This window comes from Macaca fascicularis, chromosome 11 (genome assembly GCF_037993035.2).
Source record: "Macaca fascicularis isolate 582-1 chromosome 11, T2T-MFA8v1.1".
Taxonomy (NCBI): Eukaryota; Metazoa; Chordata; class Mammalia; order Primates; family Cercopithecidae; genus Macaca; species Macaca fascicularis.
Window position 1 is genome coordinate 102,780,385 of NC_088385.1, and position 27,395 is coordinate 102,807,779.

General features: G+C 39.6%; 1 protein-coding gene and 1 long non-coding RNA gene across 4 annotated transcripts in view; one reads left to right on the top strand and one right to left on the bottom strand.

The window, feature by feature from the left end:
- NTN4 (netrin 4) overlaps window positions 1-27,395 on the bottom strand; it is a 122,234-nt gene that overhangs the window by 81,875 nt on the left and 12,964 nt on the right. The window lies entirely within an intron of this gene.
- Window positions 9,455-26,257, top strand: LOC141408083 (uncharacterized). The gene is made up of 2 exons (XR_012420517.1): window positions 9,455-9,686; window positions 25,802-26,257. It is a non-coding gene; the product is annotated as an uncharacterized lncRNA (long non-coding RNA).

A 27,395-nucleotide genomic window follows, 5' to 3' on the forward strand; every position in this document is an offset into this window, starting at 1 on the left:
AGACCTGATTCTTGAGATAAAGGCAGCCATACAAAGATCTTGCCGGGAAGAGCATTCTGGGCAGAGCGAAGAGCAAGCTTAAAGGCTTTGAGGCGGAGTCAAGCTTGGCTTGTTCAAGGAAGAACAACAAAGTCAGTGTGACTGGAGACCAGTGAACAAAGATACAGTGGCTGGAGAGGTGGACAGAGAGCAGGTGTGAGATCAACATGAATGGAGCCCTGTGGAAGTCACAGTACAGTTATACTGACTACAGCGGAAGCCACTGGGACACTGTAGGCAGAGAGGTGATATCTGATTTACCTTGCCTAGAAATATAACTCTCTCTTTTTGGATATAAAAGTATCACCTTAGAGATCAATTTCACACCAAAAGTATAAAAAGGAAAGAATCGACCGTGTAGATCACATCTCCAAGGTCTACTGGTACAGACCTGTCCTCAATGAAATATAACTTTGGAGGAGAGGGTAAGGGTAATAATTCAGCAGACATTTGGCCTCTGCAGCCCATTGTCCAGCCAGTAGCCAGAGTGGTTCTCTATAAACAGAGATTGGATCGTGTCACTCCCTTGTTTAAACCACCCCCACCCGAAGACCTCCCATTTTCCTCAGAACAAGATACAAAGTCCTTATAATGGCTCTGCCTGGTTTTTGTTCTTAGTACTTATCACCATCTGACATTATATTTGTAGTGGTTTAGTGATTTACTGTCTTCCCAGTCCAGACCATAAACTTCATGTAGGCAGTCACAGATGTATCCTAGGACAGTGGCTGGCACATAGTAAGTATTCAATAAATTTTTGCTAAACAAATTAATTAATTTAGCATTGTTCTTGGCATTTGGGTAATAGGTGAGAATTCCAGATAACTTCCTTATGTCAGGTCCTAAATTCATTCGCCTACTCAATGTCATGTTATAGCACCAGTATCATGACAATAGTAAGAAATAACGGAATAATTAACCGGTATTTGTATTTCTAGCTAGTTTTGAACTTTTAAAGCTTAAAAAATGTTGTATCTTAAACTCAAATCAGATTCTGTCCCATTTATCCATATGCAAAGTGGTGGAAGGAAGCTTATCAGAAAATAAAATTGTCCAACAAACAATATGTCATATATTCAAAAGTCAGTACAGAAGTAACATCTTTTTCTTTTAACAACAGCCTGAACTAGAACCTGATTTTCTGTTTTGAAACATTTTTTAAAAATTGAATCCATTATGGGTTTTCATATGGTACTTATTCTCAGTATGACCTCCAAACACTGGCATTTCTGTTAGACACTCAGGAAGAACCCTTGCTCTAAATGATATCAATAATGTACTACCTCCTATTTTATCAACCACAGTAATGCAAGGACATGGAAAAGGACACACCACTGCTAACCAAGTAGGTGCTCCATTGAAAAGTCTGTGGTGTCCTTCTCCTCGTTATCTGCCCACCCTTCCTTTTCCTGAACCTTGGTGGCAACTGTTTGGTCTCTCTCTCTGCGCCACGTATTTACCCTTGACATTTACCCTAGTTCCCTCTCTCACCCCATTCCATCTCCCCCTCACCCTGAGAATTGTTCTGCACAGGCAAAGCCAGAGGAAGCTCTGTCAAGGTCCATAGGAACTTTGAAGCTCTTCTGCTTCCTGAGCCCAGACAGTGGGAGCTGAATGGCGGCTCTGTGCTTGGTGTGCATGACACCACAGTTGGCACGCGGATATCAGCAGGGAAGGGACATCATGACCCCTGAGGCTGTGTGCTGGAAAGGAGACAGCAGAGTGCCACAGACACAAAAGTGAACGGGAATTTAAACCATGAAATCTTTTTTCCAGAAAGGAGACGCCTTAATCTGATACCCTGGGAATGGATCTACCCTGCGTCAGGAAACAAAGAGTGCGCCAATCCAGATGCTTCCAACTTCTGGCAGGTCGCCCTTTGGGTCCCACCCAGTTTTTCTTCAAACTTCCCCAGAAGAAGCCTGTATGGCATGACTGAAATGAAGTAAGAAAACACGTAGAAGCCCTCAGGATAGTATCAGCCTCTTCTATTTTTTGTTCCCATAAGGAAGGGAATGTATCTATAGGCCCACCACTGATCCTCTGTCTGCAACTGCCTCTTAATACACACTCCCAACAAGATATATTAATATTTAGAAAGCCAGGGATCAAGCTTTTTGACCAGGTTCAAGCATACATCAGTATTTCTGGCTTGTTAGTGCTATTAGCCAGGACTTCATGATCGCATTTTTTAATTACGAAATTTTATTATGTTTTGGTGGTTAATATTATACTCATTACAGAAAAATCTGTCATGCAAAATACTAAGGATAATAAGTACCTACAATATGATCTACCTCCAAAGAGAACCAGGGAGGCCAACTTGATATCTTTCTACCTAAACTTCCGTATGTACGCATATATATAAAATACAACATAAACATCTTTATATGTCTTGTGAGTATTCTTCCAAGTCAATAAATGTATCTCTACATCAGAGGTTCTCAGAGAGTGGTTCCCCACACCAACAGCACCCCTAGGGAACTTGTTAGAGACACAAATTCTTGGACCCTATCCAAGATCAACGGAATCAGAAACTCTGCAGGTGGGGCCCAGCAATCTGTGTTCCAACAAGCCTTCCAGGTGATTCTGATACACAACAAAATTTGAAAAACACCGTTACATAATTTAAAAACCTGCTTAGAATTACAGTGTGTGGATATGACATAATTTATTTAGCCAGGCTGCTATTGTTAGGCAACTAGGTTGCTTCCAACTTCAGTGTAACCCACTGCAGGGAACAACCTTGTAGCTACAATGTGGATGTATAGACAGTAGTCAGCCCTTATCCTCTGGGAATGACTTCCAAGACCCCCAGGGGATGCCTGAAACTGCAGATAGTACTGAACCCATAGAGACTATGTTTCTCCTATACATACATACCTATGATAAAGTTTAATTTATAAATTAGGCGCAGTAAGAGATTAACAACAATAACAAATAATAGAACAATTATAACAATATACTGTAATAAAAGTTATGTAAATGTGGTCTCTCTCTCTCTCAAAATATTTATTGTACTCGCCTATTTTTGGACCATGGTTGATGGTTACTGCAACTGCGGTAAGTGAAACTGCATCTAAGGGAGGACGACTGTAATAATTTCCTGAAGATACATTTCCAAAGCTGAAATCAATGGGTAAAGGAAATGCATAATTTAAAAAATATCTGACCCTCTGAATGAATCATGGACCCCTTCCTACTTAACCTTTGGAATCTTCACATTTTCCTGGTCTTGCCTTATTTCTCTAAGCCTCAAATCCCTTGAACTTTGCCTGAGGATGGGGATTCTTGGCTCAGGCTCTGCCATTTCTTTGTGCCCCAGTGTAACATGGAAATCCTTACAAAGTTCTGAACAAGTGAAAATGACCTATATGATCTTTCTATTCTAGAACACTCATAAAAAATTCTTAATAAGAAGATGGAAAATTAGGTCAGGTGCGGTGGCTCATGCCTGTCATCCCAGCACTTTGGGAGGCCAAGGTGGGTGGATCATGACGTCAGGAGTTTGAGACCAGCCTGGTCAACATGGTGAAACCCCATCTCTACTAAAAATACAAAAATTAGCCAGGCGGGGTAGCAGGAAAAAAAAAGCATTCTATATCTCTTAATTATACTTTGAGATGAAAATTTAAACAGAGCATCAATACAGTGTGAACAGAATAAGGAGTAAATATTAGGTACGTAATAGTCAAGGAATTCTTTGAAAATCGAACTCATACCTTAACATATTGCTCCATGCCTAACATTATATTGCCTATGTTGAATTATAAAAATTTGTAATAATAAATGTGATCATATTTTTAAAAAGTCTTTTTAGCTGCTAGCTTGAGGAATATTCCAAGGCCGTCCTGTGGACTCCCTTGGAACTCGTTCCTTCCATGATGGCACGCTTACACTGGTCTATTGTTGTTGCCTATTTACTTGTCTGTATCTGACATCAGACTCAGTGCTCAGAGGGCAGGGATCCTGTTGGTCTGGTTCACAACTGTGCTCCCCAGCACGTCCCACAGTCTGGCACACTGTAGCATTTCATAATGACTGCTGAATGAATAAATGAATGAACTATTTCTCCAAGTATCATTCTAAGAGGAGAAGCCAAACAGGGTCTAGAGTTTAGAAGAACACAGATAGCAAGATGCTCTTACCACAAGTTCCGCACTCTTGATGAGAACAATGTGAACACACACATCTATGTATAAACACTATATAAAAATATGTAATACATTTCAAAATGCTTTATGGATTTCTTCTGTATAGTAGCACACAAGATCTTTCATATTCTTAAGAAAAAGGATCAGGCAGGCACAGCAAACACTCCAAGAAATACAAATTTTTCCCATAGTTTCTGATCTAGTTTTCTTATTTACTAAAAACAGTAACTTCAGGAACATAACTGCATTTGTTCTTTAATAGTCCTTGAAATACTAGACATCTTCACGTTCTTAAAGAAGCAGCTTTTTGTTTTAATGATTTTCTCCATTGTTTTTCTGTTTTTCTTTTTCATTAGTTTCTACTTTTATCTTTATTATTTACTTTCTTCTGCTTACTTTGGGTTTAATGTGCTCTTCTTTTACAAGTTTCTTAAAGGGAAAACTTAGATCATTGATTTGACTTTTTAAAAATAATTCACTGCTTATTTTACCTTTAAGCTCTGTTGGACTTGAAGATCATTGATTTGAGATGTTTCCTTTCCCCTAAGTACTTCTTTAGTTGCATCCCCCCAGAGTTTGATATGCTGTGTTATCATTTTCATTCAATTTCAAAATACTCTTGATTTCCTTCTGATTTCTTCTTTGAATAATTGGAATAAAAAGTGTGTTTATTCCAGTTATTTGGGGATTTCCCAGATACCTTCCTGTTATTGATTTCTAACTTAATTTCATTGTGGCCAAAGAACATATTTTGTATGTTATGAATCCTTTTACATTTATCAATACTTGTTTTATGACTCAGTATACGGTCTGTCTTGATAATGCACCTTGTATCCTTGAAAAAGTATTGAAATATCCAGCTATAATTATCAACTTATTTCTCCCTACAGGTCTTGCTTCATGTATTTTGAAGTCCTGTTGTTGGGTGCATAAACATGGAGGATTGTTGGTTTTTTTTTTTTTTTTTTTAGTTCAAGTCTCGCTCTTGTCCCCCAGATTGGAGTACAATGGCACGATCTCAGCTCACTGCAACCTCCACCTCCCGGGTTCAAGTGATTCTCATGCCTCAGCCTCCTGAGTAGTTGGGATTACAGGCACCTGCCACCACGCCTGGCTAATTTTTGTATTTTTAGTAGAGGCAGGGTTTCACTATTTTGGCTAGGATGGTCTTGAACTCCTGACCTCAGGTGATTCACCTGCCTCAGTCTCCCAAAGTGTTGGGATTACAGGCGTGAGCCACCGTGCCCTGTCAACATGGAGGATTGTTATATCCTCTTGAGGAAGTGACTGTTTTATCAGTGTATGTCCCTTTTTATCCTTGGCAATATTCTTTGATCTAAAATCTACTTTGATAGTAATATAGCCACTCAAGCTTTCTTTTAAAGTGTTAGTAGGGTATACCTTTTCTTGTCCTTTTACTTTTAACTTAGCTATGTTTTTATATTTAAAGGGGGCTTCTTACAGGCAGCATACCTAATCTTTTTTAAAAAATTTGTCCAATATTATAATCTATGCCTTTAATGGGGATGTTTACATCTTTTACCTTTAATGTCATTGATGATATTTACCACTTCACATATAGTATAAGAAACTACGAATAGTCCTCCCCTCAACCTTTGCACTGTTGTCATGCATATTACTTCTATATATGTTATAAGCTCCACAACACACTATTAATACCTTGGCTTTAAAAAGCCAACTAATTACCTTTAAAGAGATTTTAGAAATTAAAAAAGGCATTTCACATGTATTCACCTATTTTTCCTTTTTGATGATCTTCATTCCTTTTTGTAGGTCCAGATATCCCTCTGGTATCATTTTTCTTCTGTCTGAAGGATTTCCTTCAGTGCAAGTCTAGACGCTGGTGAAAAACTTATTTATTTATTTATTTTTTGGCTTCTCTATGTCTGAAAAAGTCTTGACTTCATCTTCATTTTTGTAAAATATTTTTTGCTGGGTATAGAATTCTAAGTTGACTTCTTCTTCTTTTTTTTTTTTTTGGCACTTAAAAGTTTCTGCCCCCACTGTCTTCAGGCTTACATTGTTTCCAGCAAAAAACTTCGGTCATTCTTAGATTTGTTCCTCTGTATGTAACGTGCTGTTTTTTTCTCTGGCTGCTTTTCTGGTTTTCTTTTTACCATTACTTTTTAAACAATTTGATTATTATGTGTTTGGGAGTAGACTTCTCCTTGTTTCTTGTGTTTAAGGTTTGTTGCACTTCTTGGATCCATGGATTTATAGTTATTATAAAAATTAGAAATATTTCAACCATTATTTGTTAAAAATTTCTGTTCCCCTCCTCTCCCTTCTTTCCTTTGTTGGTTCCAACTACATGTACCAAATTGCCTGAAGCTGTCCCAGAGCTCACTAATGCTATATTCACTTCTTTTTCTGGCTTTTTTTCTCCCTGTGTTTCATATTGGGTCATTTCTATTGCCATGTATTAAACATCACTAATCTTTTCTTCTACAGTGTCTAGTCTACTAATTCTGTTTGTTGTGTATTTTTCATCTCAGGCATCAGAATCTTCGAAAATGGTCATTCAATTTTTTTTTTTTGCTATCTTTTCCATGCTTCTGCTTAATGTGCTCCATCTTTCTTCCACCTTTTGAACATAAGAAATACAGTGATAATAACTGTTTTTAACTCCTCAGCTACTAACTCTATCATTTGTGTCATTTCTGTGTCTGTTTCTATTGATTTTTCTTTTTATTATGAGTTGCATTTCTCTGTTTTTTTGCAGGTCTTGATTGGCTGCTAGGTATCGTGAATTTTACCTTGTTGGGTGCTGAATATTTTTGTATTCTTGAGTTTTTTCTCGGGATGCAATTCAGTTTCTTGGAAATAGCTGGATCACTTTGAGGTTTGTTTTTACATTTTGTTATGTGGGATCAATGCATTTTCTAGCATAGGGCTAATTCTGCCCCTCTACTGAGGTGATACCCTTCTAATTACTCCAACAATGAATTACAAGGTTTCCCACACTGTCTGTCTATTGCTGGCCCCATGTTACCTCTGGGGATTGTTCCCTCCATCCTTCAGGGTGTTTCTCTCTGGCTTCAGGTAGTTTTCTTGGACATGTGTAGAACAGTTCTCAGCTGGAGACTTGAGAAGGACCATCTGCAAATCTCTGAAAGTCTCTTCCAATATAGTACTCTCTTCTTGGGAACTCTACCTTGCAAACTCTAGCTCTCTTGGTCTTTCCCAGATTCTTGAGTCCTTAAGTCAGGAAATTCATCAAGCTCTATGTAGGTTCCTCTTCCCTGCACTGCAGACTGGACACCCTCTCTAGGCAGTAAGCTGGAGTAATTGTAGGGCTCACCTCATTTGTTTCCCTTCTCCCAGGGATCATTTTCCTCTTCTACTTGATGTTCAATACTTTAAAACAACTGCTTCACATATGTTGTCCAGTTTTTTACTTGTTTCTGGTGGGAGGGTAAATCTGGTCCTTATTACCCATCCTTGATGAGAAGTGACATGTAAAAACTCAAGGCGGCTTAACTTTTATAAAACACAGTTTCTAAAACTGTACATAAACTAAGCCTTTATTTTTGTACTCAAATATATAGAAATGGCATATTGGATGTTTTATAATAAAGTTAGAAGTATAGTTATATTTAGTAGATAGAAAGGCCTGAAAAACCAATAAGTTCCTGCAAAGTTTGAAAAAGAAAATATAAGCATCTAAACTTTGTATGTTTATTCAATAATTCTGTTTTAGTAATTTGTTTCTGAGTATACCAGTAAACTCCCATTATAACTTTTCAAATAATTTATGATACCTATTATTATGATCGCCTATATATGTTAAGTATTGTTTTCTTTTCTTTTTTTTCCAGAGACAATGTCTTGCTTGAGTCTAGTGGCATGATCATAGCTCACCACAGCCTTGAACTACTGGGTTTAAGTAATCCTCCTGCGTAGCTGGGACTACAGGTGATTGCCACCATGCCCAGCTAATTTTTTTATTTTTTGTAGATACTAAGTCTCACTATGATGCCCAGGTTGGTCTCAAACTCCTGGCCTCAAGAGATCTTCCTGCCTTGGTCTCTCAAAGTTCTGGGATTACAGGCATGAGCCACTGTGCTTGGACTATTTATATTTTTTGTGTGTGTTTATGCTATGTTTTGATGCATCCTTATATATCCCCAACATCTAATACAATATCTTATGAATTCTCAATAATGTTACTGAATGAGTGAATCTGAATCATGTCAATACAGGTTTATTTTGATTTTCCAATATAAAAATAATGGAATAACTATAATAAAAATTTATTTTTATAATGTACATTTCATTAATAAGCAAAACTTCTAGGTACATATTGCCTCACAATAAACTTTATCACTTTAAAAATATCTTAATTTTTATGGTAATCTTATACTCCCTCCAACATAACTAGCACAATTTTACTTTATAGAAAAAATATATTTAATATGCCGGGCATGGTGGCTCATGCCTGTAATCCCAGCATTTTGAAAGGCCGAGGTGGGCGGATCACGAGGTCAGGAGTTCAAGACCAGGCTGGCCAATATGGTGAAATCCCATCTCTACTAAAAATCCAAAAAAATTAGCTAGGTGTGGTGGCACGCGCCTGTAGTCCCAGCCACTCAGGAGGCTGAGGCAGGAGAATCACTTGAACCCGGGAGGCGGAGGTTGCAGTGAGCTAAGATTGCGCCACTGCAATCCAGCCTGGGCAACGGAGCAAGACTCTGTCTCAAAAAAAGAAAAGAAAAAAAACCCATATATTTAATATTAATCAGCTTATTAGTTATTCATTACATTATTCAAAGATAGCATTTAAAAAGTATTGAATATTTGAATATTTTCAGTAATAAATTTGCGCCAACTGCAGGAATGACTACAAACATTTCGGGAGAAATCCCTGGAACTTTTGCCTAATATAATCTAATGAAAAGACAAATCACCTCCATAGTAAAACCTATTTCTTTCTTTTTTTTTTTTTTGAGACAGAGTCTTGCTCTGTCGCCCAGGCTGGAATGCAGAGGCGTGATCTCAGCTCACTGCAACATTCTGTCAGATGAGTACATGTATCCTAGTATGTTCCAAAACAGGCTTTCTGCTTCCATGGATAGGTGGCCGCTTGGAAGTATGTGAAGTTTCCAGGGTTGTAGTGAGTGGGAATTCTGGTTTCATGGAAAGAGAAGACTGGACAAGAAGACAGCATAATTGACATGTGGGCGTCTGCAGCTGGTTGGTTTAATTTTAGAACATTTGTCCTTGACTGTGCCCCTTTAAGTGAAGCACCTACTTGTCTTAGAGAAGTGTGTCTGTCTTTTGGGCAGCACCAAAATCCTTTTGCTTATACTCTGGAGCATTCGGCACACTGTTTCATCAGATAGCCCACCCTTTAAAGTGGGAAAGTCTTATCTTCCGAGATAGGACAATATAACCTAATAAAGCTCTCAATGGAGCAAGCTGAGGAATGCAGTGCACTCAAGTGACTTACTTGTACGATAATAACCTCGATTTGTAAGTACACAAAAGCCTCTTTGCATGTTTCAAGGGCATATTTACAGTTTTAAAGTGATGCAAAGGCAGCTTCGTAAATATCTTCAGGGAAAAGGGAAATGACAGAACTGTGAGGAATGAGAAACAAGATAGAAAACAAATTAGAAATAAAGACGGGGGTAAAAATAAATTTTAAACATTCTTCAATACATGTGGAATCCTAGCCTTTTTTCTTTTTGCCCTCAGGACTTGAAGTCAAAGGATCTGAGTGTCAGAAACGTCCTTAGCAATCAATGGGCTAGTCCAATTAGAGGAAACTGAGGCTCTGAGGACTTGAAGTGATTTGCCAAGTGTCAATCAATAGGTTGGTGACGGAGTTAAGACTGGAAACCAAATCCTAACCTCCAACCTAATGATTTTTTCACTATATTCCATTTTATACTTGTTTTGGAGCTAGCCATTCCTGGATTAAAATTAAATTTAAAACATAGGATTAAAGAAAATATTATATATGACTGATACCATCAGCACTTGTCAACCAAATAATGGATAGGACTAACTCTCCCACCTTTATTCTGTTAATGGATGTGATTAACTGAACACTGGATAAAAGTAGTGATACCTGCTTCTGCCTGGCTTGCAAAGATGTAGTGACCATTTTCTTCAAAGGTCTGAGACGTGGAAATGTCTTGAAAAATCACTGCCCTTTATAAATAAAATTGATTGTTGTGTCGCTTTTTGTTGGGAACCTGCCTTGTTTTTGTCAATCTCCCTTCTTTGGGACTGAGTCCTCCTGGGGAATACAGCTCGGTGACTAGGATTCATGGACAGGCCTGTTGGATGCTGTCTGTCTACTTGGGTAACTTCTCAATACTGATCACCTCAATTTCCTATCACAATGCTTGGCCCACAGTTAGAATACCCCGCTACTTCATCTTGGATCATCAATCTCTTGCTTGCTTGACCCATGCTGGAAATCGCATGTATGATCTCTTTGGTTTTTTTCCCTGCCCATTCTTCCCCACTGTTTCTCCCTCTCTTTGTACCCAACTTTACACTCCAGCCATACCAAGATCCCCTTTCTGTTCCTAGAAAGCTCCATGAACTTGCTGCCTTCCCAGCTGTTGCCCATGCTATTCCCTAGCTGGATCACTTGCCACACCTCTCTGTCATTGCCACCCATTCCGCTCCCACCCTCTACTTGGCCAACTCATGCCAATCTTTTAGATGTCATCTTTGATGTAACTTTATTCAGGAAGCTCTCTGAATATCCCTGTTCCTTCTATGTGCTACTTCAAGCACCTGTTATTTCTTCCAGACTTAGAATATACCGTGTCTGTTTTTAAATTTGCTTAATTGCTTGTGTTTCTCTCTAGACTGTGAGTGAGACATGAGTGCAGGGGACCTTGTCTGCTTGCCCATCAGAGTGTAGGCAATGCTTGGCATATATGAGTTAACATATATTTGTTGAAAACTCATATTCATGCTTAATAATGACTTATGTTTTATAAACTGTTTTAATTTTTATCTCATTTCATCCTTAGAGTAAATCTATGATGTGGTATTATCCATTCCCATCTTTCAGATACAGAAACTTTATCTCATTTCATCCTTATAGTAAATCTATGATGTGGTATTATCCATTCCCATCTTTCAGATACAGAAACTCTGAAAAGATGTTAATTAACCTATCCAAGGTCACCTAGCTAGTAAGTGGCAGAGCCAGTACTTGAACCCAGGTTGTTGGAGTCTAAGTTCAGTGCTATTACCATTACATCACAGCTGACTTTGTTTGGTTATAGAATACATAGCAAGTGATCAGGGAGTGAAATGATCAGACCTTCCCTTCAGGCAAAGAAAAGACTCTGAACCATGGTAAAGGCAGTTTGAAGACTAAGAGATGTAGTGGGGAGCAGGGGAAGAACAGTCACATGTGAGAAGCAAAGAAATGAATGTTGGAACAAAAACAGAACTAAAGGCTGAGCTTTGGGGGCCATCTATGGTTAGAGGTCAGAAAGGAGAAGAGCCAAAAATAATATATATATTAAAAAAAGGGATCCATGAGCAATATGGGAAAACAGTGAAAATTCATTATCATAGAAGCCCAAGGAAGTGAGAATGCAAAGTAAAAAAAAAAAAGGAATTAACAATGGCAAATGCAATTTATTAGAAAAAAGGAGATTACAAAAACCTTTCTGGGTTTGGCTGGATAACAGAAGACTATTGAGGGTTTAGATAGAATAAGGGACAGCTATAAAGGATTCAGGAAAGAGCATGAGACAAGTAAATGGAAGCAAGAAAGAACTGATTGAAGAATTTTGGCAGTTGATTCATTCATCAGTTGATGGATATTTGGGTTGTTTACAGATTCTGGGTGTAATGAATAAAAGTGCTATGAACATTCACACAGAAGTCATTATGAGCATGTAAGTTATTTTTCACGGGTACTTAGGAGAGGAATTGCTAGGTGGTATGGTAAGTGTATATTTATAAGGAACTGCCAAAGTGTTTTCTAAAGTTGTTGTACTATTTTGCATTTTTAGCAGCAATGTATGATGAAAATTTTAGTTGCTATACCTCCTCTCCGACATTTAGTGTTATCAGTCTTCTGAGTTTTAGCCTTTCTGGTGAATGTGAGCAGTATCTCCCTGTGGTTTTAATTTGTATTTCCCTGTTGAGTAATGATGCTGATCGCCATTTCATGTGTTTGACATGCATCCTCTTCTTTGGTGAAGTGTCTGTTCAAATCTTTTGCTCAGTTTTAATTCTTGTTTTCTCCTTATTGAGTTATGAGTTCCTTATGAATTATGATATGTAAATATATATTCAGTTTGTAATGATTTGTAAATATTTTCTATCTGTGGCTTCCTTTTAACACTTTCCTTAACAGTGTCTTAATAGCAATAGGTTTTTATTTTATTTTATTTTTTGAGACAGGGTTTTGCCCTGTCACTTGGGCTGGCTGGAGAACAGTGGCACGATCACGGCTCACTGCAGCCTCAACCTCCTGGGCCCAGGTGTACCTCCCACCTCAGGCTCCCAAATAATTGGGACTACAAGCAAGCACCACCACACCTGGCTAACTTTTTAATTTTTTGTAGAGATGAGAACTCGCTATGTTGCCCAGGCTGTTCTCAAACTCCTGGGCTCAGGTGATCTGCCCACCTTGGTCTCCCAAAATGCTGAGATTACAGCCGTGAGTCATTGTGCCTATCCAGTTTTTAATTTCTATGATGTTCAGTTTACCAGTATTTCTCTTTTACAGTTTGTGTCTTTTGTGTCCCATCTAAGAAATTTTTGCCTAAACTCAAGGTCATAAATATTTTCTCCTAGAAGTTGTATAGATTTCAGCTCTTAAACATTTAGGTCTGTAGTCCATTTTGAGTTATTTTTTCTCTACAGTTGAACTAAGCGTTGAGGTTCTTTTTTCTGTCCCTTCACATATGAATGTCTAATTAATCCAGCACTGTTTATTAGAAAGATAAACCTTTCTTCATTGAATCAGCGTGGTAACTTTGTTTGATGTGCTTTTCTTTACAGTTTGTTTTATTTTTTACTTGGGGTTTATTGAGCTTCCTAGATCTGTGGATTTATAACTTTCACCAAGTTTGGAAATTTTTTTCCTGTTACTCCTACAAAGATGTTTTTTGTCCTCAGCTTCTTCTTTTAAACTCCAATTACTCAAATGTTAGACCACTTAATATTGTCCCACAGTTCACTGATGCTCTTTTTACTTAATCCTCTTTTCTCTCTGTGATTCATTAATTTATAGTCTCTATTGTTATGCCTTCAAGTTCACCAAACTTTTCCTCTGCACTATCTAATCTACTGTCAGTCCCTGGTAAAAATTTTTTTTTTTTTTTTTTTTTCTTTGAGATGGGGTCTTGCTCTGTCTCAACTCACTGCAACCTCTGCCTCCTGGGTTCAAGCAATTCTCCTGCCTCAGCCTCCTGAGTAGCTGGGATTACAGGCACCTGCCACCACACCTGGCTACTTTTTGTGTATTTTAGTAGAGACGAGGTTTCACCATGTTGGCCAGGCTGGTCTAGAACTCCTGACCTCAAATGATCCACCTGCCTCAGCCTCCCAAAGTTCTGGGATTACACATGTGAGTCACTGCACCCAGCCCCTTGTAGTATATTTTTTTATTTCACATATTACATTTTTCATCTTTAGAAGTTTCACTTACCTCTTTTAAAAATATCTTCCATTTCTCTCTTCTACATGTTCATGTTCTTGAACATATGGAGTATATTTGTAGTAGATGATCTAATGTTCTGGTTTGCTAATTCTACCAGCTGTGTCATTTCTGGATGTTTTTATTCATCAATTTTTCTTTTGGTTGGGAGTCATACTTTCATGCCTTGTAATTTTTTATTAAACATTAGACATTGTGAATTTTACATTTTTGCTTGATAGATTTTGATTTATTTCTCTAAAAAGGGTTAGACTTTGTTTAGACATGCAGTTAATTTATTTGAGATCACGTTCAGCTTTTTGAAGATTGCTGTAAATTTTTTTTAGGGTGAATCCAGTTTTGCCTTTATTTTAGTGCTAATTTAACCCAATTACAAAAGTTTTCTGAGGGCTCTACCAGATGCCTGTGAATTATGAGGTCTTTCCAGTCCAGACAGTGAGAAAGTGAACTATTCGCAGCCTCAGAGGAATATTAAGAATGATTCAACTACTACTTTCTGACAGTTCTTTATTCACTCTTTTAGAGTTTACCTCACATATATGCAGCTTAGTATTTAGCCAAAAACTTAAGGAGACCTTTGTGTACAGACCTCTGGACTTCTCTTATGTAACTTGCTCCTCCCCATATTCTACCCAACAAATTCCAGCTGCCCTGGCCTCCTTGAGGACTCATCTCTCTCTCTTCAACTTAGTGAGTCCACTGGACTCTGGTTCTCCTTCCTATGTGGTGGCTTGGAAATGTCCCGTCAGCAATTGGGGCAATTGTAGGGATTGTTATGTTTGTTTCTTCTTTCTCAGAGTACAGTCTTGTGCTGCCTGTTGCCAATGTCTGAAAACAATTGTATCATCTTTTTTTGTTTGTTTGTTTGTTTGTTTTCTCCTTTAAGCTGTGTGTTTGTCGTGGGGAAAGAAGAGGCGGGCAGTCATTCCTGTAGCAGTTAATCCCTCATGAGCAGAAGCAGAAATCTCATTTCAAACTGATAAGTTTTAAGAGATTGGGACTTTTGGAGTGTCAGCACTAAGACAAAAGGAAAAATCAATCTGATTTTAAGGAGATTAGTTTGAACACTAAAATGTAGTTATTCTGTCTTTCTTATTCCTTCTTTACTCCATCTCCCTTTCTTCCTTAAAGGAGAGAGGATTCTACTTGAGATTGATTTTCCTTTAAGCAAATGAAAGTTGCAAGAATCGCTTCCTATATAATTTGTTGTATTAGGAGGTATGCACAGCATCTAAATAGCAGAAACTATAGTGTTGCAGATATCCTTTTTTTCCCCCTGAAGTAAATGAAAATTACAACAGCTCTGGGTAGATATTTCACTTCTTGGGTTAAAAGTTCCTAGACTTTCATTTTGGTCCTGCTGTCATTCAATAGGATCAGAACAAAGCTATGCATACTTCCATGCTTCAGTCAATTAACTGTAATATCGAGGTATTTTAATGCAGAATGTAAAATTCTGTGCATAGCAAAAGTGAATTTTCCCGAGGCAGGACAAATGAGATATTCTTTTTTTTTTTTTTTTTGAGATAGAGTCTCACTCTGTCTCTCAGGCTGGATGGAGTACAGTGGTGCGATCTCGGCTCACTGCAACCTCCACCTCTAGGGTTCCAGTGATTCTTCCACTTCAGCCTCCAGAGTAGCTGGGATTATAGGCACTTGTCACCACGCTCGGCTAATTTTTTGTATTTTTAGTAGAGATGGGGTTTTACCATGTTGGCCAGGCTGGTCTCGAACTCCTGATCCGAAGTGATCTACCCACCTCGGCCTCCCAAAGTGCTGGGATTACAGGTATGAACCACTGCGCCCGGCCCAAAAGAGATATTCTTATAAGTAAAGTGCATTAAAAGACATTGGAAGAGTCACCTATGTTGTCTAATTTACCTATAAAACGTAGTCACACTAGAAAAACGATAAACTATGAACACTTAGTTGTGAGCATCCAGAATAATTCTTTAAGTCTACCTAATTATATCTACATTTCTATTAACACATAGCTTTTTTCTTTTATCCCCCTTTTTAAGAGTGAGACAACTCTTCGGCTGGGCGCGGCGGCTCACGCCTGTAATCCCAGCACTTTGGGAGGCCAAGGCAGGCAGATCACAAGGTCAGGAGATCGAGACCACGGTGAAACCCCGTCTCTACTAAAAATACAAAAAATTAGCCAGGCGCAGTGGCGGGCGCCTGTAGTCCCAGCTGCTCGGGAGGCTGTGGCAGGAGAATGGCGTGAACCCGGGAGGCGGAGCTTGCGGTGAGCCGAGATCACACCACTGCACTCCAACCTAGGGGACAGAGCAAGACTCCTCTCAAAAAAAAAAAAAAAAAAAAAAAGAGTAAGACAACTCTTCAACTGTAATGAGACCAAATGCTAGTGAACTTACCCATGGTGGCAAAACCTTTTAGCCATTTTTTCATGTTTAAGTCATTAAAGTTATTTTATTACCTCCTGTTTATACCCTTAATTAATCTTCCTTATAAAAATGCATATATATACATGTCCATTATTCATATTATATATGTTAAACACGTTCCCTGACTGGGTGCCACAGAAAACCACCACAGTTGGCAATTAGCTTGATGTTAAAACTAACTGAGTTTCTTGTTGAACATGTGTGTGCCTACTGGGGATTTCCAAAATGCAAACTTAGACTAGAATGTACTTTCCATTTTTTTCATTCAAGAGCCTTTATCAGGAGCAACCCCAGTGTGCTGATTAAGGTTTAAAAAACTTTCAAGTTTTAAATGCTGTTACCCTAGTAGAGAGATCCTGGCTACCAAACAGACTTCAAAGGGACCTCCAACTTGCCCTTAGCCACAGACAAATATTTGCTGTTACTCTAGTACTCGGCAGCATAGGGCCACTTTGTCCTTCACTTGTAGGAGACCTTGAGGATAAGTATTGATCACCATCATGAAAGGTTTTTCTCAGTCTAGATGAATCTCATGTATCTTTTCCCATTAAGTTTCAGTTTGAAGTATGAGGATTAGTTGCAAGCGTTGAATTAAGAGAGAGAACTAAAGGCTGAGTCAGAAAAAAAGACTTGCAGAAATAAAGACCAGCAATTGGCTTTAAAAGTAAAAAGCAGTTATTTTTCTCTCTACTTTGTCCTATATGTACTGAAGTATGATCAGTTTAACTGAAAGACAGGTGAGTCTAATTCATATGATTCATATAGAGACAGAAAACAGTAAATGCTGTGAAATTGTCTGTCTCCTTTTGCTCATGGAGTAGAGATTTATATAGGAGAGCTGAAAGTACAGAGTTTTTCAGGATATATAAGCATTGGGTTTACAGAGCAAGAAAGCTCACAGTAGAAATTCTGGGCTCGAAAGAGAAATTGGCAAACAATCTAACGCTCATTTCGGCTTCTAAAACTGTTTCTTTCTTATACATTTAGATAAGAAAAGGCATTTCTAACATGAATCAATTGCAAATGTGGCTCATATAAATTCTGACTGTGTCTCTCATCATCAGTGTCATTTTTATTTTTAAATAATGACAAAGCCATAATTAAATAAGATAAAAATCCTAAGTTTCTGTGACCTTAAGCCTTTTCATAAAGAAATACTTGTTTATTGGTTCAAACTTTACTTATTGAGGAAATGCTTTGTATCAGGCACTCAGACTCTGGATACAAAAATGGATAAATTAATAATGCATAAGATTCCAATTGTCCTCTAATTCTTGAAAATTGATCTCTATCAAAAGTGGTATTAGAAACAGCTCAAAATATTTTTAATAATCAGAAGAGAACATGAGGTCATTTAACTGAAATTTCTCAATGCAAGAAGTTCCTCTATAATGGCTGATACCCATTCATTCTCTACTAGCTCCTACAGCCTCATCAGGCAGCACGTTTCAGGTTTAGAAAAGTCTAATTATCAAAAAGTTCTTCTGTGTTAAGCTAGAGTCTGTTCCCTGTAACTCCTAATACTGGCCTTGGAGCTATACAAAATGTCTATTTTGGCCAGGCGCAGTGGCTCAAGCCTATAATCCCAGCACTCTGGAAGGCCAAGGTGGGCGGATCACCTGAGGTCAGGAGTTCAAGACCAGCCTGGCCATGGCGAAATCCTGTCTCTACCAAAAATACAAAAAAAAAAAAAAAAAAAAAAAAATTTAGCCGGTTATGGTGGTGTGCACCTGTAATCCCAGCTACTCGGGAGGCTGAGGCAGGAGAATCGTTTGAACCCGGGAGGCGGAGGTTGCAGTGAGCCGAGATCATGCCATTGCACTCTAGCCTGGGCAACAAGGGTGAAACTCCATCTCAAAACAAAACAAACAAAAAACAAACAAACAAACAAAAAAACAAGTCTATTTTATCTTCAATATGAAGGTCCTTCAAAGGTTTAAGGGCAGTCAACGACTTAACTTCTATTCTCCAGGTAAATTATCTATAATGTCTCATATCACATAGTTTCTACACCATTTACCACTCTTGCTAAGTAGCAAATGACCTCTCTGTAACTTCTAAGCACATGTTACTAATGACGGTGTTTTCTAGACATTTTCCCTTCCATGATGTCAGGTGAATTCTAGCCTCTATTTCTGAACCTTTCTTTTTCCAATTTTATTTTTTTGATCCACATAAATTTCAAAGATTTTTCCATAATGTAATATTCAGATTTTAAAAGACCTAGAGTATTTGCAACACAGCTGTTGGGGAAGAAATAAAGCTGACTGAGTGGAGACGGTAACATGAGAGAGAAAAATATGTTTTTATGAGACTTATTATTTACATAGCCTCTTGAGCACCCACTTCTAATCATGGTAAAACCAGAATGCAAGACTGAAGTTCCAATGTCATTATTTTGGGAGGTGAGAAAGGGGAGGAAAGAGTCACTTCCACATCTGAATTAGAGTGTTTTGATGTGACCTGCACATTTCTATAACATCTGTCATTGCATCATTTAGTTCATAAGAAAATAATATTTCTGGTTACATGCCAATGAAACTGACAGACCAACTAGTTGTCAAAGCTGAGGTCACAGAGGGGTGGGGTTGTGGAGAGCCACAGCAGTAAAACATGTAACTGTCCCTTAAGCAGCTGAAGTGATGCCGGAGGCTGACTGGAAACTGAGCAGGAGAGTAAAATGGCCTTTGAGGATGACAGCAATTGGAGTCAGCTCTATAGGTAACAGACACACTTGGCTACACTCACAGCACCTGCCAGAGCATCTAGAAGTAGCTAACTGCTTTATTAAGTGGGCTTTTAAAGAAGGAGAGCTGGCTGGGCGTGGTGGCTCACGCCTGTGATGCCAGCACTTTGGGAGGCCAAGGCCAGCGGATCACCTGAGGTCAGGGGTTTGAGACCAGCCTGGCCAACATGGCGAAAACCCGTCTCTACTAAAAATACAAAAATTAGCTGTGCGTGGCATCAGGTGCCTGTAATACCAGCTACTCAGGAGGCTGAGGCAGGAGAATCGCTTGAACCCAGGAGGCGGAGGTTGCAGTGAGCTGAGATTGCACCATTGCACTCCAGCCTGGGTGACAGAGCGAGATTCCGTCCCCTGGCCCCGCCAAAATAAAGAGCTAAAAAAGCAGCAGAAATAATACATCACTGAACTCCTGGCTGTCACTTTCTACCTGTGCCTGGTGCATGTTTTATAAAGTTCTTGGAAAACCAGTGTGTGTGAGAGTTCTGATTGCAGTACTTCAAATTGAGAATCTTTTACACATGTTATAACTCCCTAACTTGAACAAGACCTTAAGAGAGGTTTTTTAAAGCATATTAACCTGTCATATAAATCATGAGGAGTGTCTATCCCTAATAAAAGAATAAAGGCAAGTCCCGAAAGGGAAGCCAGAGGAGGGCTAGAAATCTAACTCGTTCACTCACTCACTGCAGAGCAGCCTCTTAACAGAATCACTTGGAAATTCCTTCATGAGTCTGAAATACCAACCAGATGTAGGTGGATACATTTCTTTCAGTTTTGATAAGACATTTTACTTTAAGCTCATACTTGTATCTTACCATAACATTGCTGTCTAAAAATATCTTTTAAAACATAGTTCCTTATCTTGTACTTGACATTCATAACACAGTTTAAAAAGAATTTGTAAAGTCACAGTAAATATGTCAAACTAAATATGGAATGAAGAGACATGAATTGTTCTTTGTACCTCTAATTTGTTCACTTTTATCTAAACCTAACTCCCACTCTATTATTGCCTGTCTAGGTAGATGACTGGGCTACTGCTTTAATGAAAAGATACAATTCTTGTGTTCACTTTATCTACTATTAAATGCCAAGACTGATGTTGTCCTCTAACTCAATGTCTGTCCAAAAGTGCTAAGTAAATACATAGACCCTCAGTGCTCTTGGAGACTTTGACAGTTGACCAAAGTTAGTACAGGAAGTCCCTAACTTACAACTGGGTTGTGCTCTAAAGATGTATTTGTAGGTCAGTTGTCTGGGCTTTAGAAGGCATTTTGTGTCTATTTTGTTTACTACCATATCCTCAGAGCCTGGGAAGGTGCTGGACACATAGAGGCACCCACATATTTGCCGAGTGACAGGATGAACTGGCTCCAAAAGTCTACTTCACTAATAATGTAATATAATTATGATTATTTTATTTATTTATTTATTTATTTTGAGACGGAGTCTTGCTCTGCCGCCCAGGCTGGAGTGCAGTGGCCGGATCTCAGCTCACTGCAAGCTCCGCCTCCCGGGTTCACGCCATTCTCCTGCCTCAGCCTCCCGAGTAGCTGGGACTACAGGCGCCCACCACCTCGCCCGGCTAGTTTTTTGTATATTTTCGTAGAGACGGGGTTTCACCATGTTAGCCAGGATGGTCTCGATCTCCTGACCTCGTGATCCGCCCGTCTTGGCCTCCCAAAGTGCTGGGATTACAGGCTTGAGCCACCGCGCCCGGCCAATTATGATTATTAATAATAGCACTTATATAGTACTTAGCCATTTATAAAACATGTTTATATATGCCTTATCTTATTCTTTCTCACATTGATCCAACTTTCAAAGGAAGAATCCAAGGCCCCTAAAATACAAAGATAGTTCGGGGCACTTTTGAGATTTGAGTGTGCAATGAGAGAGATGGAACTAGACAGATAATAGCAGAAGTGGAGAACCCACTTAAGAGCTGGCACCACCAGAGCCTGGTGACAAACTAGAGCCCAACTCCTACACGCAGACTGCCATATCGTGTCTGGTATCATTACAAATATAGATAAATGTCATCCATTAATACAAAGCAGAGACTCAGAAAGACTTAGGGACTCCTTTCCTTTTTCCTCTGCCTTGCTTTTCTTTGGTAGTTAAGTGACATCCTTATGTTCAGTGGCTAAAAAGGGTGCTCCTCTTATGGTAGCAAGAAATAAGATTTCCCTAAAAGAGTTTCACCAAAGTTATGGGCTCCTGCGTAGCTAGCTGGAAGACTCAGCGATCTTGCTAAGCAGTGTCCAACACAAGCCCTCTTCTATTGGAGTTGTTGGATGTAAAATATTTTCTTAAGTCATAATCTATATTCAGAGTTAAATGGGATATTCAAAGGTCTTGACCTAAGCCTCTGAATCTGGACATAAATCCTCTCTGTACCGTTTCTCACTGTAGATCATTCAGCCTTTGCGGAAACATTTCATGGGATGAGAAACTGAAGGGAGTTCATTTGGTCTTTGGATACATCGAGTTTTTTAGAAAGTTACTTGGTCATACTCTCGCCTTTTGAAAGCATCAGAGCCCATTTAATCCCTCTTCAAACATCTAAAGAATGCTAGCAATTCCTGAACATCCATAAATCCTCTCTCATAGGCGAAATATCCCAAGTTAATTGTTCATTATATAACGAGGTTTCTCATTGATCTCACCAGTTCTGCTCAGCTTTCTCTAGGTAGGAATATCTTGACCTGAGCATAATATTCTAGCTGTGCTTGCCTAGATGGGAAGACAGAAGGACTCTTCTCTTCTTTTGTTTGGAGCATTATTCTTCCACGAATGTAGCCTAAGATTGCATTCGCTTTTTTGGCAGTCATGGTATACTATTGACTCACGTTGATCACAGCCAACTAAAACCTTCAGTTCTTTTTCACATGAATGGCTGATAAGTCACACCTCTCTGGTATAGTACAGCTGATTTTTGTAAAAAGGAATTTATATTTATCACCGTTAAGTTTAATCTCATACATTTTACTCAAGAATCTTTCACACTGTCCCCTGAGTTTTCTTTCTTAAACAGTTCTGATTATGTTATCTCTACTCAGAAGAACTGTTGATGGATCTCCACTACCTACATGATTGAGTCCAAACTGCTTCCCATGGAGCACCCAGGGCGGACCTCATCTTCCTCCATCTCCCTTTCTTCCCCACCCCCCACCACACCACTCTCTCCAACCACTCTCAGGATTGGCTTTCCTTACCCAGGTGCACTTTTCCATGGAACTCCCTGCTCTACCTTTCAATTATTACCCAACCTTTAAGAGACAGCAATTTGAAAGTCCCAATCAGACTGTGAACTCCTTAAAGACAGGAATATACTATAATGAGGTACAGGTAATAGGGAAGAGGCACAGCTCAGAAATTTCTCACAAAAAAGTTTACTTTGTTTGTTTTGGCAAGGAAAATAATATTTAAACCTCTCTCACTGAAGAAAGTTTTCTCCCCCAACTAGTTTCTCCTCCCAGCTCCAAAAATGCAGGTGAATTGAATGTAGCTTAGCAGTGCTTACGGAGAGAAAGTAACAAGCTTGGCCATTTATCCCAGTGAGCCAAATAGCTGCACAAGCTTGTCCACAGTGTCACAAGGCGGTTGTTTTTCAGAACCACAAAACAACTCCCCTTGCAACCAACTCAGCATTGTGACAAAGAGCCCAGCTGGGAGCATGAGGCACCCTTCCCAATCATTTCCCATATTGATGAAAAAACTAAACAAACCCCCCAAGTGAACCTTCAGATGCACCTTGGACTGTTTCCAAGAGGTGGTGATAGATCTGTACCTTTCCATCTAAACAGGAGCCCTTTGTGCTAGGCCTTTGCAGATTGGGAATAGAGCCTGTGGTTTGGATTTGCAGAGGGATGGAACCCATGACATCGTCCTTGTTGAGATCACACTGACCAACTGCCTGTCCGAGAATCTTTCATCCTAAATGGCTAACTTATGAGACACTTAGCAAGTTATCTCTCCAACACACTGTTTAGTGTGTCTGCACATCCCTTATTCTGCCATAAACGTGCTTTAAGCCATATGAAGCAATACAAAGTTGTCATCAGTAACAATAACAACAATAGTGCAAGGGTTGGTTTACTTGACCAATATCTATTGAATATGTCAGGCAGCACGTGAGATGCTAAGGCAGTGTTTCTCCAAGTGTGGTCTGGGCTACCTTAGGGAGCTCGCTAAAGAATGTGATAAGTGCTATGACAGAGGTGAATGTAGGATGCTGTGGGTGCACGCATGTGATGCATGTGTACACTGCACCTAACCCAGAATCTTGGTGCAAGGTGAAGTTTAAGCAAATTCCTTAAGGATGAGTGGGAATGATCTAGTATTTATCCATCTACCCTAAAATATTTGAGTGACTTAATTAACTTAAATGAATGAGAGGCAGGACTAGGGGGAGGGGATCAGCAAAGGAGAGCCCTCCCCCACCAAGCCAAGGAGGGTCAGGGAGGAAGAAAGAACATGGCACCTGAGAGTGATCCAAGCAGTTCAATGGATCCAGCTAGAGGCTACAGCTCAGGAGGCAGGGATGAGACAGGAGGCCAGGGGGGCACTCAGACAGGGCCTAGCCAGCCGCATTCAAGAATGTGGACTTCATGACAATGCAACTGGGGAGTCGCTGAAGAGTTTTAAGCAAGGAAGTAACATTTGTATTTTTAAAATATCCTTGAGAATGCAGTATAGAGAATAAATTGGGGAGCAAGCGAGACAGAACAGAACGTTCAGGAGAATACTGCAATTACGCAGAAGAAAAATAAGGGTGGTTTGCTCTAAGATACTAGCTACAGGGATGGAGAGAGGCATACCCACTAAAGAGAGACCCAAGTGGCAGAATGGGAGAGGACCTGGTGGATGATCGAAGCTGGCTGAAAGAGAGAAAGGAATTGAGAGAAACTCTCAGCTTTTTGCTTTGACAGGCTTCTCTGGGTTAGACAGCAATGCCACGTATATATCTATTTTCTCTGTAAAGCAGGAGGCAAGCTCTTTAGCTGAGAGTGAGCAGGGGGTTTGCAGAGGGGTCAGGGAGAAGAGAGAAGCTTTGAAAGAGTCTCTGCAGGGAAGAAAGAGAGCGGAAGGGAAGAAGGATTTCCAGGGAAGTTTCAGGGCAAACTTAAGACTGGAAAACATAAAGGCATCTCTCAGTATGATTGTGTTGTTATTTTCTCCAGTAGAGTTCAGTTCTCTAGGCGAAGGAGCAAGAAGATGAACAGTGAGATTGAGCTAGGATTGGGACGCGATGGAAGGATGAGGGGGCAGTGGAATTGAGAGAACCGATATTAGATTCCAGAGAGAAAATCGTGGGGGCAAGCTAAGTATCACGTCCATTTTTACAGACAAATAGGAGCCAAAGCACAGATAAAATAAGTGGTCTACTGGGACTTAACTTGGAATCTTAAAAGAAAAACTTCAGCCAAATTCAATTTAAAGGAGTTTAATTGAGCAATGAATGACTTGCGAATTGGGCAGTCCCCAGAATCACAGCAGATTCAAAGAGATGCCACCGCAGCCAGTGGTGGAAGAAGATTTATAGACAAAAAAAAAAAAAAGAAATGATGTTCAGAAATTGGAAGTGAGGTACAGAAGAACTGGATTGGTACAGCTTGGCCTTTGCCTTATTTGAACACAATTTGAACATTCGGCAGCGGATGAATGGTTGAAGTATGGATGCTGGGATTGACCAAGACTCAGCTGTTGTTACAGGTGCATACTCCTAAATTAGGTTTTCAATCTTTTTTTTTTTTTTTGAGATGGAGTTTCACTCTTGTCACCCAGGCTGGAGTGCAATGGTGCAATCTCTGCTCACTGCAACCTCCGTCTCCTGGGTTCAAGCGATTCTCCTGCCTCAGCCTCCCGAGCAGCTGGGATTATAAGCATGCACCACCACACTCAGCTAATTTTTGTCTTTTTAGTAGAGACGGGGTTTCACCACGTTGGCCAGGCTGGTCTTGAACTCCTGATCTCAGGTGATCCACCTGCCTCGGCCTCCTAAAGTGCTGGGATTACAGGCATGAGTCACCACTCTCGGCCAGTTTTCAATCTTGTTTACCTATTAAATTAGGTTACAGTTTGTCCACAACGGCTCAGATATAGAAGTACAGAGTCCTTCTCAGGCCATATTTAATTTGCTTTAACAGAAGTGAAAATCAGAAAGAGAAATGGCCAGAAGCGACAAACGGGAATGAGTAAGAAAGGTGGGATGTAGGGGCTGCCAATCACCTGGTTTTGGTTTCTGCAAACTACACTTTCTCAGCACACTCCCCTCCTCAGAGAGGGTGTCCCAGTGGGCTTACATTCTTCTGAGCTTTCCTGATCATCAGAGAGGGAGCTATGGTTACAAAAGGAAGAGCTTTGCATCCATAGGATGGAGGGCAAGGATGAGGGCTCCCGGAGAGTGAGGTGCCAGGCTCTCCTGATGCAGCACCAGTTTGATGTAAACTCCATTTACCTTTTTATTTGGGGGTGGTGGTGGGATCAGTGGCTATTTATTGGGACACAGAGTATGGGAGAAGTGTAGGCGTCTGTTACAAAAGAAACTGGTGGAAAACCTCAAGGGCCTCAGAAGGGCCAGATTGGCTGAAACAAAAAGAAACAAAAGTTCTTGACATAGATTAAACAGTGTAAGAGGGTGATCACATCTTCTCTCTTCAATTCAACTTTAAAACAGTGAAGCCTTTTTCAGTAGCAGCCAGAAGACAGAGTCAGCACAAATGAACATGATGCCATGGAGAAAGCATGTGAATATTTTTCATAATTATTTTTGTTTTAGGAACCGGGATTATGAAGTGTAAAGTAACATCAGCAAACATAGCGGAGGCCTGGGAAGACTTCTGCTCCTCTGCCAGTGGCAGGAAGGGGAGGAAGAGAAGAGAAATACGACATAGAAAGAAGGGTGTTGTTCTGTTTCTGTTTGCTCATTAGCAAGATGAAGCATCCAGGAAGAGAATTTGTTTCTTAGAGATAAACTGAGTGTATGCAAACTGCCCAGCACTGAAACTGTTGTATTCTACGATGATCTCTGAACGTTGGTTTTCCCTTGTCCTCCTTAACAGAACAATTAAATATTAATATATTCAATACTAATTAGAAGATTAATTTTTTTTTAAAATTCTGCACACAAATTGAAATTGTGAAAGTATAAACCCTTTTACTTAAATGGGATTGTCAAGGTAGACGCTCTCCATCAAATTCTGTAAATCAAATTTCATAACATTAAACAGAAAAATATGTACAATGCTGTATTTTAACTTTGTTTCCAATACTGTGATAGTCCAGGGACATTCCAAAAAATTGCTCTGATTGCTGAATTTTTGAGAGTCAAAAAAGGGTGAAAAGTTAGATAATTTCAACATGAACGGAATATGAGGCCCTCAAAATCTGAAGGTCTCTAAAATCAACATTTCTCTTTCAGCACAGTATTTTCAAAGTTCTCTTCCTACTTCAATATAGCATTCCAACTATTGCTCCCTCTCCCTTTTCCATCATCATTTGTTATCCGGTTAGTACTTTGCCTTCTCCCTGCTTGTTTTAGGTCATGTTTGAAAATGTGAAATTGCTGTTCCCAACTTCTCTCTCACCTGTCATTTTAGAGTTTGCACCCACCATTCTGACTATGGTAACCCAACATAAATCAATTCATGTTGTTGCTTAATTGAACAAAAGTTGGATCCATAAATTAGTGAGATCTGTTTTCTTTCTTTTTTTTGAGACAGGGTTTCATTCTGTTGCCCAGACTGGAGTGCAGTGGTGTGATCATGGTTCACTGCAGCTTCAGCCTTTCTAGGCTCAGTGATCCTCCCACCTCAGCCTCCCAAGTAGCTGGGACTACAGGTGTGTGCCACCACATCCAGCTAATTTTTGTAGAGAGGGGGTTTCGCCATGTTACACAGGCTGGTCTCAAACTCCTGGACTCAAGCAATCCACCCACTTAAGCCTCCCAAAGTGGTGGGATTATAGGCATGAGCCACCGTGTCCACCCAAGATTAGTTGCAAAAGTGTTTTCAATAATGGCAGCATTAATGGACTAAGTTTAATCCTCCCTTTGGCTCAGTTCTTAGAACTTTCTCTTTTTTTTTTTTTTTGAGATGAAGTCTCACTCTGTAGCTCAGGCTTGAGTGCAATGGCATGATCTTGGCTCACTATAACTTCTACCTCCTGGGTTCAAGTGATTCTTCTGCCTCAGCCTCCTGAGTAGCTGGGATTACAGGCGCCCACCACCTTGCCCAGCTAATTTCTCTGCACTTTGAGAGGCTGAGGCGGGTGGATCACCTGAGGTCAGGAGTTCAAGACCAGCCTGGCCAACATAGTGAAACCCTGTCTCTACTAAAAATACAAGAACTTTCTCTTTTTTCAATCCATACTCA